The sequence below is a fragment of the Protopterus annectens genome, chromosome 3.part0 (genome assembly GCF_019279795.1).
Source record: "Protopterus annectens isolate FY-2018-M chromosome 3.part0, PAN1.0, whole genome shotgun sequence".
Classification (NCBI taxonomy): domain Eukaryota; kingdom Metazoa; phylum Chordata; order Ceratodontiformes; family Protopteridae; genus Protopterus; species Protopterus annectens.
The window spans coordinates 396,678,268-396,695,812 of NC_056731.1; the positions used below are offsets into that span (position 1 = coordinate 396,678,268).

At 36.1% G+C, this 17,545-nt stretch overlaps 1 protein-coding gene across 1 annotated transcript in view; it reads left to right on the forward strand.

The window, feature by feature from the left end:
• The window catches only part of LOC122796396 (calcium/calmodulin-dependent 3',5'-cyclic nucleotide phosphodiesterase 1C-like), an 841,992-nt gene that overhangs the window by 356,381 nt on the left and 468,066 nt on the right, over positions 1-17,545 (forward strand). The window lies entirely within an intron of this gene.

The window sequence follows — 17,545 nt, forward strand, 5'->3', positions numbered from 1 at the left end:
TGTTGTATCTAATAACTTTCTTTCTTTCTTAGTAACTTCTGCTTACACTCGTCTCCTAAACCCTCAGCTCTAATAATATAGCCCTACTATACCCTCCTCCTATTTTCCACACTATTTATCTGCCCCCTCCAGTTCCTATCAATGTCTATACATTGTCCTTCTTTTGAACAACGATTATCTTTTTGTTTTTACACTCATATGTAGTAAATTTTAGTCCACTACTATCAATGCAACCTTTAAAGTTCATACATTTTTTTATTTTGTTTTTCTCCTTATAATTTCATATTTGTGGTGTTTTTAATAGTTTTTGTCCTGTATGTTTATCTTTGCTTATGTTTGCTGGGGCTCTTTCCCCTTTGGTCTCCACTGAAAATTAGTTGCTTACTATCAATGCAATGCAAATAGTTAATAACCTTTCCTGTTTTACAATTATTTTGTATTGTGATTGTTATTTAATATTTGTATATTGCCACTTTATTTTTACTTATGTTTGCTGGGGCTTTTCTCCTTGGGTGTCCACTGAAAATGGGTTTGTTTGCAAACTCAGATGGACTAACCCGGTTAACAAATGTGAAGTAAATAAATAAATCTGTCTCACTGCAAACATCAGGTCAGTTGTGCTGCATCCTGTTCTGAATCTAAGCTGCTCATCTCCCATCTTACTTTCTAGTGCTCTGCATATTCATTTATCAGTCACCTCTCCAGAACTTTCATGCAATATGACAGGAGTTAGGTACCTTTGTACTGCCCACAGTTGTGAATGTCCCCTTTGTTCTTAAACACTGGCATTAATATGCTTATTCTTCAGTTATCTGGATACACCTTTCTCTTCACACTGCTATGAGTACCCTCAGGATCCATTTCTCGGCTATTGCACCCAGTATCTTTATCATATCTGAACCTGTTGCTTTCACTGACTGTATTTTCCTTAGTGCTGTTCTTATTTCTTCTGTGGCAGGCTCCTCCTCTTCTCTCATCATAGGCATCTACCTTTGATGTCCTGTGGACTGGTGAGTAGGTTGTTGTTGACATCCTTTATGAAGGGTGTCTGAATATCTTTTTTATCTTTCTGTCTTTGCCATGAACCTGATATGGTTATTATTGTTATGAAGAAATAAAGTAATTTATATATACTTTATTGGGAGCTTTGGATGAACCATATGACGTTGCATAAAGATCACTAGCTTCTGACCATAAGATCCTGCCATGTGTCGAATATTTAGGAGATCATAAGAAATATTAACCACCTGATAACATATGCTAAGCCAGTATGCACAATCTCTGTAGAAGTAAAAGCTAACTGAGTAATTGCACATTAAAGAGAACTATTACTAATGCAGACATTCCTGCTGGCAAACATCTTTGCATTTAAGTGATTCATCTACACATGCAGTGCCTGCTGACCCTGAAGAATAAAAATTGGTGTGCTGGTGATATTTTCATAGCATTTCCTGAACTAGACCAGCTATGCAATAAGGCATAGCTATCAAACAATGACAATAGGTTCATAGTTACTGGGCATGCAGTTCTGGAGTGCATTAAGGAGTCTAGCCCAAATTCTCAGTTGCTCCAGAACACTATTTGGTTAAGTGATGTGTCACACTGTGACTAAATGAAGATGGCAAGATTCACACCTTTCACCTTTGCCACAAGAAACAGCTCACTAATAAGTAGAAGCTGTATTCCTCTGCACTAACTGCTGGAGTAGCAGTTTTTATTTAAATGCAGAAATCTATTACAATCCGATCTTGTAGAGCATATACTACATCACAATAACATGCTGCATAAAGGATGCTGAAGACCAGACGGTTACAATCATCACTTCATATAATGCAGACTATATGAAGACATTGCAGATATATTACTGAAATGCAGCACATTTAGACTGTATTACACAAACCAGGCCTATTAATGAATTAATGTATTCTTTAGTGAAATGAATAAAGCAAAACAAAGACAACATAAATACTGAAGCAGCTTTTTTCAACAACCTACAAGTCATGCAAAAAACAGAAAAATGACTGCTTACAACATACTATTTTTTGACAGGGAGGATTACATGCTTACAGGATACCTACATTTCATTTCTGACCTCCCTGTGTACACTCTACCATTAAGAAAAGCTAACCTATCTGGCGTTACTAAATATGTCTGACCTATGTGAATGGCTAATAATGTATCACACAGCTCCTAAGCCAACAGAACAGGATCATGGAAAACTGGTGCCTTATACAAGGTAATGAATCAAGACCCTTGCAGCCATACCAGTATCCCATTACTTGGCTGTCTTTCCCCAGGTATCAATAGAAACTGTAAGTGTATATACTATTTTATTTTTTACTTTTACAGTTATCAGAGAGATTTGGATTTAATTTACATATTGTAGTTCAGATTTTACAGAAAAACACTGACAGCTGTTTTCTAAATAAAACAAAACACATTAAAAACAGACTTAGCATATGCAACAGCAATCATCTCTTCACCTGAAACTCACATTTAGTGAAAATGCATCTGGCAACCCATCAAACTAGAAGAGAAGTGCTGGGATTCAAACTCAAATAGCATGTAGTAAAGCACTAATTTGTGTCTATGTTAAGGGTGTAGGAATTCAAAAGGCAAAATGTATAAAGCATTTGCTAACAGCCTGCAACAGCCCATAGGGCACAAATGTCCCTTTTCAGGAACAGCTCAGGAATACCCTCTTTTGAAGCAACTTGGCAGACCCTCATAGCTGAGGGAATCAAACCATGTACTACAGGACGCAGCTGTTTACCAGTTCATAGCCTTAGCAATCTGGATTAAGGTGTAGACAAACTGTTGCAGTCCAAACTAACTACAACATTGTCTAATTCTATGACTGACATTAGCACTCAATGAAAATCTCAATGATTCAGAAAAAAAAATGTGAAAAGGAGGCCTGTCAGTTGGTGTGGAGTATTAAGCCCCTGACCTCCCCCAACCCATTGTGAAGGTTCAGAGTTTGACTTTGACCAAATTACCTACCTGGACAATGCCTCTTAACTGGTGCATTACATACATATGTAATTCACATTCTGGCATCTTAAATAATATATCTTCCTCTGTCAAATCTCCTGCTTGCTGACATTCAACATGCTCTCACACAGATCACTAAAGTTTTGTAAAAAAAAAAAAAAAAAAGAGTCTCTTATGTTTTTAAAAAAGGGAATATATGTTTTAAGACCGGGAGTTGCTCCCTGCCAACTAGCAACTGTCCGTAGACAGCTTCCTATTTCACCTAGTGCTGGATTCAGCTTTGCCTGAGGGCATGGAATGCACAATTTGGGAGGTAAGCAGTATTAAGTGATTGACAAGTGTGGCAAGAACATTTAAGCTTGTCTACTTAAAGGTGTATTTGGTAGACAACTTATGGTCTCCATGATCACTAGCATTATTCCTGTGTACCTATTCCTGTACTTCATAGGTATCCCGTTAGGAGTCTATATAACACTTTGTATAGGGAGAGTGACTCTAGCCTTTCCTAATAGCTACAGTTTTTGTGGTCTGGGATTCTTTTTGTTAGGAACCTCCATGGTCTTTCAATGTTTTTAATATGTTTAGCGAGATACACAAGTAATCCAGAGCACAGGGGAACAGTTACTTACCTGGTTTTGAAATAAATGCACTGACTACAGTTGCTACATGGTGATCAAAGGAAAGGAAATGAAGGCATCTACCCAGCAGCCCAAGTCTCTGACGACAGATTTGTTGGAGAATAGAGTGCCATTGATGAAAAAGGTGGAGATAATAATGCATTTCTTACCATTTAGTTTAAGCCCATTTTCAGGGCACCGATGTGTTAATGCATGATAGTTCCACTTGAAATAAATTTGTATCATTTTCTGATCTGACAGCTAAACCCATCTTGCAGTTATCAGCAAACTTAGACAACCAGAGATCATTGTTGTCAGTGTTGCGATCAGAGAGATAAATGGCAAAAAGAGAGGAGGCTCAATATGGACCCGTCAGCAATGCCAATAGTCACCTTTTCCTTAACTGAGGCATTGCTGACCCTAACAGCATATGTTCTGTCATTGAGCCAGCTTGCAATCCATATTACCAGACAGGGATATATTTTTAAGGCTATTAGCTCATTTACAATCCCATTGCATAGTGTGATGTCAAATGCTTCTGACAGATCAAGGTAGGCAGAGTGAGCAATAACACTATTGTCCATGGTCTGCAGGACCTTTTCAAAGAAGTTTTCAAAATTGTGGAGGCATGACCTGCCCTTAACAAATGTTAATCATTGTGGTTAAGCCTGATCAAATTCATAAAATCCTGGTTTATGAGGTCAGTGATTATGCTTTTCATGGCTTTATGTCTTTGTAGACAAGACTAGTAAGGCTAATATCAGTAGTTGCTTGGGTCAGTAGTGGGGCCATCCTTATCAAGGGGGCATCACTCCTGCAGTGTGTCAATGGTCAGTAACATAGCCTGTGGCAAGACTTAGTTTAAACAGCTTAAGGTTAGAATTAGCAAGGATCTGCTTGACACTGTTTATAAGACAAACCAGAATTTTATCCAGACCCATTAAAGAAGTATCTTGAATTGTAGCTGGTTTTATAAAATTACACCATTCATCTTCAGTAATCATTTTAGTTTGTAAGCCTTCACAAATGTTTCCCCTCCTCTGTAACCAGTCACTTTAAGAAGTAGTATTATGTTAGAGAACAATTTAATGATATGATCATTAGAAACAGTTTGGCAATGACTCCTGTATATTTGGGGTAGAATGACAGTTTCAGGGGATACATTTGCAGCAAACTTGTTAGCCAGTGTGTTGGTAATGTTGTTAGGATCTGTATAGGAAGTGCCATTATAGATACATTCTGAGCAGAGATGTAAATTACTCCTTTGTTTTCTAACATAATCTGAAGAAGACGTATCAGTGGTGTGGCAGGCTGCACACATGACTTTAGTGCCAAAGGCTGTAGTTTCCATTCCCACACCAGGTAGATGAAATATTGACACTTCAGTGCACCATAAGGGGGGCTGCTACACTCCTGAGCGTATTGTCCTTTGCATTAAATATTTAACCGAGGTCCTATCTGCTTGAATTGGTGGTAAATGTAAAAGATGTCATGGTACCTATCAAAATTAATAGGGGAAATCCTCTGATGCCCTGGCTAAAGTTTCCATAGTGGTAGAAATATCTCTTCATACAGGTCTCCTCTGAAAAGAGGCTACTAGCCTAAAGGGTCTAAACTAGGTATTACTTTGGTAGGGATGAAATCCCTAACAAAAACTGAGACACAGGACTGAAGGCATGATAGGCACAGAGGGAGTATTCTTATTGCATTTCAACCATGTCTCAGTCATTACATAATCATGGACTCATTCCCGATGCAGAGCTGCCTGCAGATCAGGCAATTTGTTATTTAGACTCTTGATGTTGTCAAATTTATGATTTGATTTGTTAATTTGGTTGGGATATTCATTAGATGCACTCTGTCTAAAAAAGGCACAATTGGGATAGCAAAGGCTTTGGCCAGTATGCAGAATCCCTTGGTCAGGAGGTGTAACCATCCTTGGCAAAGCAAATAGGATTGTTAATCAAGGCACATAATGGACCCCTGGAATGAGCCTAGCTACATAGCCAATTGTTGAAACCAGTAATCTTTTCTTTGCATCTTCACATCATTTTTGGGTAAGAGAGGATAAACCTCAGGACCAATCAATAAATAAATAAAGACCAACATCTTATCCCTGATGAAAAGCAAGTTCAAGTAGGTTTTTCTACATGTATTTCATGGGTTTTCATGACAGATTGTTTACCCCAGCATGGATTACGATTATGTCACAGTTACACTTACTGGAGGGGAGGGTTTTAAGGGCTCTTGAAATAGAATCAATTGTGGATCAAGAGACAGCTAACTATAACCCTGTCCTTGTTTAACTTCTTGAGTAAGGAATCAGTGTGCCTAACAATGGAGTCACCAATTACTAGGATGTTTTCAGAAGCTGATTTATTCTTGTTAGGCTCAGGGTTGCTTTTATTTGTGACATGGTAGCTGTAGTAGATATACTTGAGCGGGTCCATTGATGTCTAGTCTTATGAGTTCTAGCCCGCTATGGTAGTGAGTTCTTAACAGTGTCAGCATTTGACTACCTTGTACTAATAGTATGAGGATTTTTCATTCATATGAATAGGGGTGAAACTATGTGATGTTCACATCATGCATGCATGACATTTCGAGAAGACAGCCTCCAACTCAGCTAGGTATTTACACCTCTCACAGATGGAATCACTTTGGTCTGCGGTGGTGGTGCTGCGATAGCATTGTCGCCTCACAGTAAGATGCTGTCTGGTTCGATTCACAGCTAGAGCGTCTTCTGCATGGAGACATGCGTGAATGGGCGTACCTTCGTTGAAGGTTGTGCGTCAGGGTTGGTAACTCGGCACGTAAAAATCAACTACCAATCATTAGCGGACCGGAGTTCCGCTGTGGCGACCTCTAACCGGGAAAAGCTGAAAGACACAAACAAACAGATGGAATCACTTTGAGTAAGAGTTCATTTTCAGAGAGAATTTGTCAGTTATTATGCACATATACCTATCTCACTATATACATGCATATGTATATGTATATATATATATATATATATATATATATATGTATGTATGTATATATATATATATGTATATATATATATGTATGTATGTATAAATATATATATATATATATATATATATATATATATATATATATATACGTGTGTGTGTGTGTATATACATATATATATATATATATATATATATATATATATATATATATATATATATATATATAAAATCTGTGTATGTCTATGTGTCCACTTCAAAATACGGACTTTGAAAACCTAAATTCAAAATACTGAGACCAAAATCTCTAAAGTTCAAAATACTGAAAACTCAAAATACTGAAAACTCAAAATACTAAAAATACACAGGATACCAACACTTATTATATTCCAGCACAAGTACATACTGAAACAAATAAAACACAAACCATATTACTCTTCTCCAAATATAAGCAGGTGGGCAAGCCACCCCTGTACCCCCCTGTGGGGGCTGCACCCCCAACACCACCCTGCTACTTAAATATATTAACTCCAAGATTGCACTTTAGTGTAGTGAAATGCAATCTCAGAGTTGATATATTTAAGTAGCAAGGGGTGCAAGGGGGCTTGCCCCCCTCATATACTTGCAGAAGAGTAATATGTTTTTGTATGTAGCTCTGCTGGAATATAGTTGTGTTGCTGTACTGTTTGTTTTGTTTTTTTGATATTTTAAGTTTCAGTATTTTGAGTTTCAAGTATTTTGAGCTTTAAAGATTTTGGTCTCAGTATTTTGAGTTTAGGTATTTTGAAAGTCAGTATTTTGAAGCAGACCCCTATCTATATATCTATGTATATACACAAGCGCACACACACACACACACACACACATATATATATATATATATATATATATATATATATATATATATATATATATATGTATATATGTATGTATATGTAAATATAAATATATGTTTAAGTCCAGGAGTGTGGGGGTGATGCTTACCCCTGCAAACTACTTTGTATGGAATGGGCAGTTACTGAGATTAAAGGTGCAAATACTTGCAATGTGAAGGAACATGCTATGATCACTCATAGAAGAAGCAAAGAGCCTAAAGATGAGAACTCCTCTTGTCTGAGGTGACCACTACAAGAAAGAATTTCACGAGAGAAACTTGAGCTTTACTGAAGTTAATGACTGAAAGGTTGGTAAGATTAGCTCTGTTAATATAAATGCAAAGTCCCCTTAAAGGGACCAGATAAAGTATTGCATTATAGATCTGGAAAATTGCTGTCAGAAGTAAATGAATTCCTTTCATTCTCTCCTACATCAAGGTAATTTGAAACTGTTGAATGACTGAGATCAGAACTGAAAAGGGAATAGTTAAAATCTAGTCCATTGCTGGGTGACACTTTATAGAAGATGGCTCTTTTAGTACTATGTAATTGTCAGAACCCAGTCTATTTGTTCTAGTAAGTTTTCCGAGGAGAAGCTTAGTAAAGGGATTCTGATCTGCTGTCATTATCTTTGTAATCTAAAATGAAAACCCAGAAAGCCTAGCAACCACTGATACAACTAGAAGACCAATCCATAAACTTGAGACTCTTCTAGAGATGGAAAGGGACATCAAAGAATGGATCAGATGCTGCTTAGACCAAATAAGCTTCCATGGGGTACTTTGGCTTGGGATGGAAAACACATGGACCATATTTTTGAAGCCAAAATTCAGCTTGATTCTTGTTTGGCATGAATCAAGTGTAATAGTGAGAGAAGCCTAATGGAATCTATGGTGCCAAGGGTTCACATAGAGTCCCCTTGGAGTAGGCCCTGCAGTTACTATCAGGTAGAAGACTCACAAATGTCTATCACTAACCAATGCAAGCTGTCAAAAATCTCTGAAATGACTTTTGCAGAGAGTGATTATTTATTTGGATGTAGAACTTCATCACACTCCTCATTTACTACCACAGAGATGCACAGTGAAAAGTTATTTAAAATGAATGATGATAGTCTTGTCTTAGTTACTGAAGCTGTCGACTGCAGCTCTGTGTTGTTAGTGCCTAATAATAATTAGCTGCTGTTTTCGTGCCTTGTAAAAGAACAAAGCCTGGTTAGTGCACATAAACTTTGCAGACTATTAACCTTTTAAACTTTGCGCAAAACCATAAAAACAACTTGTCTCTATAACAGACGACATGTACAACACTGTACAGTTTACAGGGTTTACTGTCTTCAAGTTTGGTTTTCATACAACATGAAAGATGTTCTTCATTAAGCAGCTCTAACAACAAATCATATCTAACATCATACACTTTTACTGTCCTTATATACACTTTTTTTCTTCTGCAATTTGGATCCTGTCCATGAGAACAGTCTATTGTTTAATATCTTTGGAATTTGCTGTCTATTACTTTGGTATCCTCTGATGTCATACAGTCTGTTCTGTTTCAAGGTGAATTTACTGTGAATGTTTCCATATGAAAGCAGCTTTTCCATACTCTCTGCACCTGTGTCTCATGAAATTTCTTATCTGTCTTGAAGCTTGTGCCAGACTGTTAAACACAACTGAATGCCTCTTTTAAGGAGTTATCCTTATCAGCCTTTTTCTCAAGCTATACCAGACCCTCATGTTACATTTACAGATGAATGCTGTTTTTTATTTATTTGATTTTTAGCTGAGAACAGTTTAACCCTTTAATATATGTATGCTAGCAAACAGAAGTGTATGCATTTAACTGACTATAGTTTTCAGCATATATTCTAGCAGACAGAAGTGTACGCATCTAACTAGCAAACATATACATGCACTATATATATATATATATATATATATATATATATATATATATATATATATATATATAAAACAAAGGTATATATGTCTAAATATACATCTATTACACACTGATCTTAAGAAATGTCTATAAACTATCATTTTAATGCAACATGATTTCTGTCACAGTAAGTATGACCTGGATCCTCCCAGTTTACTGATATGATGAACTACTGCCATGTTGTATGAATGAGTATTAAAGTGCTTTGTAGAGGAATGGGGGGTAGTGGGGGAATAGGACAAGTGGGTTTAGTGTGAGGTAAGCCACTGTCTCCTTGCTTTTATATCTGTCACATTACTATATTTCCTTGAATCTATGATGAATCAAAGACAATAGCTAAATGGGACTTGAAGTAGATCCCTCATCCCATGATCTATGATAGCTGTATCCAAGGCCATGAAAGACAAGTTGAAGAATTGTCAGTTTAACACAATAAAGAGAAGGATTACCCTGCCAGTTGAACTTCTGTTGACAGGTAAATGGCAGATGAATCACTTGATTCTTTTTCCCTGCACCTGGACTCCTTCTGAATTTGGAGTACCCCTGGATGATTCTCATGTGTAACATGATGAAGAGAACTATGATGGCAGAAATAATCCAACAGCTTGGGTGACCCAATAATGGCTGAGCCAGATAAGTAGGGTATACAGAGACCCACTCCTTTTTCTGAGACTTCTGGTCAACTCTACTACAACTAATGTTATTTTATTCTCTACAGTAAAGAAGCTATTATCCCCATCAACCCTACTTCTACAGGACCTGAAAGGAAACCTTATTCCTAATGTTAAGTAGCATAAGTATTTAGGACTATCACTCGACCCTTTCCTTAACTTCCCAAACCATACAGACATTGTTGACTCAAAAGGTTCTCAGCTCATTATGTGTTACTATATATCCCACCCACTGTCTTCAGCATTTTGCAAAGCCATAGGTAAAATGTTCTATTTCCTAGGCCTGAATATGCCTTACCATTACTAAGCATGCACTCAGCCTACAATTGCTAAATCCTCTAAACAACGGAATAAAAAATATGCAGGTCTGATCTCCTTACTAACCCAAATTTTATACCATTGCAACCTGCTGAACAAACTCCGTTGGTTCACTATAGCAAGCAGAGCTTCATTTTTACTAGGGACACTAGTATTTAAAATTAGTATTTAAAATTCTTGAGTTATGTTATTGCCCACTTATGAAAAGAAAACTCCCACACAGATACCAAAACTACTCACTCAGAGGTAGCCAAGATAATATTCTCGTACTATCTGAACAAAGATTAAAAAAACAATTGGTATAAAAAGAAAAAAAAAACTTTTCTTGAATATACTCTGCACTCAAAATGATCTTGCAAATAAAGTAAAACAAAATGCTACTTTTAAAAAGTCACTGAAATATTATCATTATAAGGAAAACAAGTGCTCTTGCTACAGGATGTTGGTTGACTGAATTACATTTCAAGCCTATTTCTAGCCAAATGTAAGCCTCTTCTTCTATCTTAGATAAAACTTTTGGGAAAAGCATCCTATTAATCTGAATGTCTTTGTATAATGTCTGTATATCTGTTTGTATAAAATATATATTTGCACACTTACACTGTATAAAATATATATTTCCAGTGCTCATAAGAGGGAATGTTAAAACACCGAACACAGATTGATGAAAATGTAGAAGCTCAAATGGAATATAAAAATAAATCTGCTGTTTTTGTAGGGGGGCAAGCCCTCCCACTCCCCCATACCCTCTTCTAATCACATAGTCTGACTCAAAGATTGCACTTCAGTGTAGAAAGGGCAAAATCCAAATCCTCACTGTATTGCGACCCCGCACAATAATGACCCATACCATTCTTTCTTCTGGGTTTTCAGCAATATGGGTTCAATGTTTTAATGTTCACTCTTTTGAGACTTTGACCTTTAGTCAGGTACCTATAATGGGCATATCAACTTCAAATCCCAATCTAAATTAATTATATGTAATGTACCTACTGTATAGCAACATAATGCTATGTTAGTCCATTCCATCTGTATTGCACTTTTACTTTTGTTTGTATACATCAAGAGGTCAGTGGATTTTCCATCTAGTACATTGCAATGTAGCTGGTCTGCTTAGGTTGGGGAAACACCTGAAATTCTGCTTGCAGTTTTATTGGCTGGAGGGCTTATAATCAGCTTATCTTGTTTATTGTACCTTTATAAATTCTGTATAACTGAGTATCTCTGACAGCATTAATACAAACCAATGTACTTTTATTGAATAATCATACTTGCATAAGCTGTTTAAGGTACATTGCTTTATCCATATCTTTGTTTGTTTGTGGTAGCATTTCATAACTTTTAAGTTTGTTTGTGGTAGCATTTCACTCAGGACACTTCTTACTGTGCTTTTACATTAGAAGGACTTGGGTTATTCATTTAGTTGCAGTAGGTGTTTACCTGGTTTATGTGAGCTGGGAAGCACACAAAAGAGCTCTAATTATTTTTTGTACTTCTCTTATATACTAGTTTAGCAGTTTCAGAAAAAAATCACTGTACTATCTAGTGCTGCTTTAAGCAGTTAATTGCACTGTATTACATTGTATCTGTTAGATGTAGGGCTGTTGTAGGCTGATTTAACCTGTATGAGTTGGAGATTACTGTTGTAAGGTTTATTATCTGCTTTTCTGACTGGTAGTTAGCTTAAATCTTGTTTCTCTTAGCTCATATTTAAGCGTCATGTTTGCTTAGTATTTGGCATAGATACTCAGAGCTGCTTGTCGCTTGGTGATTTGCTACTGATTGCTGAGAATTTGTTATCACCTGGATCAACCCACTACTGAAAAGACAAAAATAAGTATTTTGTCTTTTGTTTCTTTTTATTTTGGTTTGCGAGATATGGACATCAAAGTGAAGATCCTTGTCTATTTCAACACTGAGGAGCTTAGTATGGGGGGAGGGGGAGACTGTGGTGCCATTTTTGGAGGTGATAGTGAGGGAAGAAGGTGTGGTTTTGGTTTTATTGGGGTAAAAAGGAGTAATTTGGTCTTGTTGGGGTTTAAAATAAGTTGGATATCAGTAATCCATTGTTCCACGGAGCAGAAGGATTCTTGGGTAAGCTTTTGAAGAGTTGTATGTAGTTTGTGTGGTTTTGTTACACTTGGGCTCCAAACCAGCTATTCTATATTAAGATGGTGTTTTCCTGCACCTTGTGGCAGAAGTGTGCTGATCTAACATCTAACTTGTCTGAGTTGGTGATTGCTGATGAAAGACTTATTGCATGATTTCCTGACTGGCAGTCAGCTTAAAGCTTGTTTCTCTCTTTGCTCATATTCAGGCCTTGTGTTTACATGAACTTTGGTACAGATACTCAGAGATGCTCGTGGTTTAGCAACTTTGCTAATGATTGGTGAGCATCTGCTTTCACCGGGAGCAATGTACTGCTAAAAAGACAAAAATAAATTTTTTTGCACTTCTCTTATATACTGTCACTATACTTCAGCAGTTTATTAAGATATTTGCTGTTCTTTTTGCACTTTATAGTATAAAAAACTGTACTGTCTACTGCTGCTTTAACTCATTCACTCCAACAGAGCTCAGGAAGTTTGCACTGTAACTTCCAATTGGCGGAGCCTAAACCTTTTGACAGAATCAAATTATGTCCTCACATTTCAAACAAATGTTCATATCTAAAAATACTTAAAACCACTAGACTAAAAGAGAGAGAAAAACTGTTTAGATGTTTTAGTGTATTAAGACCTTTATTACATGCTTTCGTCAATTCAGACTTCATCAGAATAACTTCAGCAATGAAAACCAACACCTTAAATAAATAATGCTTTCAATAAAAACAATCAAGTCATTAACGTAATAACATTTTTAAAAAAAACAGAATAGAATATACCACAAAACCTATTTACACCATCTAAAAACTATCTTTACTCCTTTAATACATAAGGATTCCTATACGTCAAAAACATTTTACTGTATATTAATAACATCATTTATACCAGGATATTTATCATCCTCTAATTTTAGTTGCCTTATTGTTTCCCCTCTGTTCTAACAAATTCTTAAAATCACTTCCCCTATAATCACCTAAACCTGTTCTAAAATGGAAAATAAAAACTTCTTATATTGGGCATATTCAATAGTATTGCCCACTTATGAAAAGAAAACTCCCACACAGATACCAAAACTACTCACTCAGAGGTAGCCAAGATAATATTCTCGTACTATCTGAACAAAGATTAAAAAAACAATTGGTATAAAAAGAAAAAAAAAACTTTTCTTGAATATACTCTGCACTCAAAATGATCTTGCAAATAAAGTAAAACAAAATGCTACTTTTAAAAAGTCACTGAAATATTATCATTATAAGGAAAACAAGTGCTCTTGCTACAGGATGCTGGTTGACTGAATTACATTTCAAGCCTATTTCTAGCCAAATGTAAGCCTCTTCTTCTATCTTAGATAAAACTTTTGGGAAAAGCATCCTATTAATCTGAATGTCTTTGTATAATGTCTGTATATCTGTTTGTATAAAATATATATTTGCACACTTACACTGTATAAAATATATATTTCCAGTGCTCATAAGAGGGAATGTTAAAACACCGAACACAGATTGATGAAAATGTAGAAGCTCAAATGGAATATAAAAATAAATCTGCTGTTTTTGTAGGGGGGCAAGCCCTCCCACTCCCCATACCCTCTTCTAATCACATAGTCTGACTCAAAGATTGCACTTCAGTGTAGAAAGGGCAAAATCCAAATCCTCACTGTATTGCGACCCCGCACAATAATGACCCATACCATTCTTTCTTCTGGGTTTTCAGCAATATGGGTTCAATGTTTTAATGTTCACTCTTTTGAGACTTTGACCTTTAGTCAGGTACCTATAATGGGCATATCAACTTCAAATCCCAATCTAAATTAATTATATGTAATGTACCTACTGTATAGCAACATAATGCTATGTTAGTCCATTCCATCTGTATTGCACTTTTACTTTTGTTTGTATACATCAAGAGGTCAGTGGATTTTCCATCTAGTACATTGCAATGTAGCTGGTCTGCTTAGGTTGGGGAAACACCTGAAATTCTGCTTGCAGTTTTATTGGCTGGAGGGCTTATAATCAGCTTATCTTGTTTATTGTACCTTTATAAATTCTGTATAACTGAGTATCTCTGACAGCATTAATACAAACCAATGTACTTTTATTGAATAATCATACTTGCATAAGCTGTTTAAGGTACATTGCTTTATCCATATCTTTGTTTGTTTGTGGTAGCATTTCATAACTTTTAAGTTTGTTTGTGGTAGCATTTCACTCAGGACACTTCTTTACTGTGCTTTTACATTAGAAGGACTTGGGTTATTCATTTAGTTGCAGTAGGTGTTTACCTGGTTTATGTGAGCTGGGAAGCACACAAAAGAGCTCTAATTATTTTTTGTACTTCTCTTATATACTAGTTTAGCAGTTTCAGAAAAAAATCACTGTACTATCTAGTGCTGCTTTAAGCAGTTAATTGCACTGTATTACATTGTATCTGTTAGATGTAGGGCTGTTGTAGGCTGATTTAACCTGTATGAGTTGGAGATTACTGTTGTAAGGTTTATTATCTGCTTTTCTGACTGGTAGTTAGCTTAAATCTTGTTTCTCTTAGCTCATATTTAAGCGTCATGTTTGCTTAGTATTTGGCATAGATACTCAGAGCTGCTTGTCGCTTGGTGATTTGCTACTGATTGCTGAGAATTTGTTGTCACCTGGATCAACCCACTACTGAAAAGACAAAAATAAGTATTTTGTCTTTTGTTTCTTTTTATTTTGGTTTGCGAGATATGGACATCAAAGTGAAGATCCTTGTCTATTTCAACACTGAGGAGCTTAGTATGGGGGGAGGGGGAGACTGTGGTGCCATTTTTGGAGGTGATAGTGAGGGAAGAAGGTGTGGTTTTGGTTTTATTGGGGGTAAAAAGGAGTAATTTGGTCTTGTTGGGGTTTAAAATAAGTTGGAGATCAGTAATCCATTGTTCCACGGAGCAGAAGGATTCTTGGGTAAGCTTTTGAAGAGTTGTATGTAGTTTGTGTGGTTTTGTTACACTTGGGCTCCAAACCAGCTATTCTATATTAAGATGGTGTTTTCCTGCACCTTGTGGCAGAAGTGTGCTGATCTAACATCTAACTTGTCTGAGTTGGTGATTGCTGATGAAAGACTTATTGCATGATTTCCTGACTGGCAGTCAGCTTAAAGCTTGTTTCTCTCTTTGCTCATATTCAGGCCTTGTGTTTACATGAACTTTGGTACAGATACTCAGAGATGCTCGTGGTTTAGCAACTTTGCTAATGATTGGTGAGCATCTGCTTTCACCGAGCAATGTACTGCTAAAAGACAAAAATAAATTTTTTTGCACTTCTCTTATATACTGTCACTATACTTCAGCAGTTTATTAAGATATTTGTTGTTCTTTTTGCACTTTATAGTATAAAAAACTGTACTGTCTACTGCTGCTTTAACTCATTCACTCCAACAGAGCTCAGGAAGTTTGCACTGTAACTTCCAATTGGCGGAGCCTAAACCTTTTGACAGAATCAAATTATGTCCTCACATTTCAAACAAATGTTCATATCTAAAAATACTTAAAACCACTAGACTAAAAGAGAGAGAAAAACTGTTTAGATGTTTTAGTGTATTAAGACCTTTATTACATGCTTTCGTCAATTCAGACTTCATCAGAATAACTTCAGCAATGAAAACCAACACCTTAAATAAATAATGCTTTCAATAAAAACAATCAAGTCATTAACGTAATAACATTTTTAAAAAAACAGAATAGAATATACCACAAAACCTATTTACACCATCTAAAAACTATCTTTACTCCTTTAATACATAAGGATTCCTATACGTCAAAAACATTTTACTGTATATTAATAACATCATTTATACCAGGATATTTATCATCCTCTAATTTTAGTTGCCTTATTGTTTCCCCTCTGTTCTAACAAATTCTTAAAATCACTTCCCCTATAATCACCTAAACCTGTTCTAAAATGGAAAATAAAAACTTCTTATATTGGGCATATTCAATAGTATGTCTATACAGGGCATTTCCCTTGTCTTTAATTTTAATGCTGTATAGATGGTCCTCGATTTGATCTTGCAACTTCTAGTTGTCATCCCTACATAAAAGGCACTACACCCTGAACATTTACTAATATATACCACCCCCATAGTTTTACAACTAAACCTACTTAATACTAGAAATGTATGGAGCAACTTACCTAAATGAATAAAAGGTCACTCTAAAATAAAGTGACATGCTTTACATCACCACATTTATACATCCCTTTGGTTTTGTTTGTAACTAAACTTGGTAGTCTAATTTTTGTATTATCCTACTGTAACAAGGTTTTTATACTAACTCAAGAATTGCCCAATTTTTCTCAATTATAGAGCATATTGCATAACTATCTACCATCATATCTAAATTATAAAACACATAAGTTAATGACTTGATTGCTTTTATTGATTGAGTTATTTATTTAAGATGTTGGTTTTCATTGTTGATGCTTTTCTGATGAAGTTTGTATTGATGGAAGTGTATAATAAAAGGTCTTAATACGCTAAAACATCTAAACAGTTTCTTTCTTGCTTTTAGTCAAGTGGTTTTAAGTATTTTAGTAAGGTACTGCTGCTTAATGCTAGGAGTCTAAACAAAAAACTGCACTCCCTGGAAGGATTTTCCACTTTGGAAGATGCTGACATCTGTGCAGTCACCAAGACATGGTACAAAGACATGGAAAGCACCCAGGTTATGACGGCTACAATGTCTTCCATACGTTCAGACCACAAACTGAGCATGAAAGAACCAAAGGAGGAGATGTATCCATCTTCATTAAGGATAAGTGCACCTCGAGACTTGTCAAACAGTATGACTCTCTTGAGCTACTCCATGTCCAGTTAACTACAGGCATAGCCCCCTACCACATCATAGCTAGCTATATGTCCCCCACCATGAAACAGGAAAATCATGCTGCATATCTGGACTTACTGGAGTTATTCACCATAAAGCCTAACACCTTACTCATGGGTGACTGTAATTATTCTATCATCGCCTGAGAAACATACAAGACCAAAAAGATGCTGGCTCAGAGGTTCATGGACTTTGTCAAT